The sequence below is a fragment of the Haplochromis burtoni genome, unplaced genomic scaffold (assembly GCF_018398535.1).
Source record: "Haplochromis burtoni strain Fernald_Lab_line unplaced genomic scaffold, NCSU_Asbu1 Contig_4617, whole genome shotgun sequence".
Lineage (NCBI taxonomy): Eukaryota > Metazoa > Chordata > Actinopteri > Cichliformes > Cichlidae > Haplochromis > Haplochromis burtoni.
The window spans coordinates 2,350-3,638 of record NW_024586978.1 but is presented as its reverse complement, the minus strand read 5'-3'; the positions used below and the strand labels follow the sequence as shown (position 1 = coordinate 3,638).

The following is a 1,289-nucleotide window of genomic DNA, read 5'->3' as shown; positions in this document are numbered from 1 at the left end:
AGGAGGAGGACCAGGATTGGTTCATCCCTTCGCGCGACCTCAACAACCAGGGGGTGGGGCAGCTGCAGCAGCAGCTCAACGGCCTGTCGGTCAGCGATCACCACAACAACCTGGAGGAAGTGGCGGTGAGTCAGATGCGTCTGATTGCGCTCCGCTCACTTTGTCGGTTCTTGATAAAATGAGTAATTTTATTCTTTTTCCTTCTCTCTGCAGAGGAAGAGCATCTTGAATCCTGAAGCAAAGGAGTTTGTCCCGGGGAAGAAATACTAGGAGTCCCCCTCACCCCCATGGAGCCTCAGCACGCACGCACACACATGCATACACAAACACACTCAGACACATGCACCAGTCCTCTCATATTCTCAGAGACTCTGGCGGCCACGGCCGCACACACACTGATCCTCACACGCAAGCATGCACACGCACACACTTGAAGTCAGTGGCGTGCTGCCAGGCCCGATTGGGGGGTGGGGGGTTTTCTTTTTTTTTTTTCTTTTTTTTTCTTCAATCTTTTTATTTCCTGTTTGTTTCTTGTAAACTGAGGGACATTGGGGATGGGTGGGAGAGGGGGTGTAGTACCAGCTCTGCCCTTCTGTGGGCGCTAGCTCATCATTGCATTTCACACCACGCTGTTGATGTTTACAGAGCATGCAGATCTCAGCAAGTCCCTTGAAAAATAGGCAGCTACTTGGGAGTGATGCCAAGACAAAGTCTAAATTCCAAAAGTTTAGTCTTTTTTTTGTTTCAGTGTTAATTTGTGTCTAATTGGGTGAAAAAAAACAAAACAAACAAACACATTTCCAGCAGGTTGAAGGTTACTATGTTGCTGAGGTCAGAAGGATGAACATTTCAGGGGACTGCAGCGGGCTTCTGCCGTTGCTCTGTAAAGCCATCACAGTAACCCGTTAGCGTTTGCTCCTACGATGTCCTGTGACATCACGGCTCGTGTTTATCTAAACGATGGATGGTTATTTGTATCTGCAGCGGCTCTGTTCCAAACCACGTGCAAACCCCTCAGCCCTCTCCCTGCCGGTTGAATCGATCCGAACGCTCATGGACGGGTGGCATCATGGAGAAGAACTTGTTTTCCCAATTTGTGTTGACATCCATGCTTATTTTTCATCAAGTATCCCAATCATGAGTTAAATAAAGGAGTTGAATAAAATTGTCAAACATCAAACTTTTTTTTTTTTAAACTTTTAAAAACTCAGTCATCTTTTTGTGTGTGTGCACAGCTTTAGTTCACGGCTCAGTTTTTGTAAGGTGTTCATCCTTCTTACGGGGGCGGG

General features: G+C 47.0%; 1 long non-coding RNA gene across 1 annotated transcript; it reads left to right on the top strand.

Annotated features, from left to right (window-relative positions):
* LOC102303878 lies at positions 1–1,196 on the top strand. The gene is made up of 2 exons (XR_318223.3): positions 1–125; positions 214–1,196. It is a non-coding gene; the product is annotated as an uncharacterized LOC102303878 (long non-coding RNA).
* Positions 1,197–1,289: the final 93 nt, after the last annotated feature.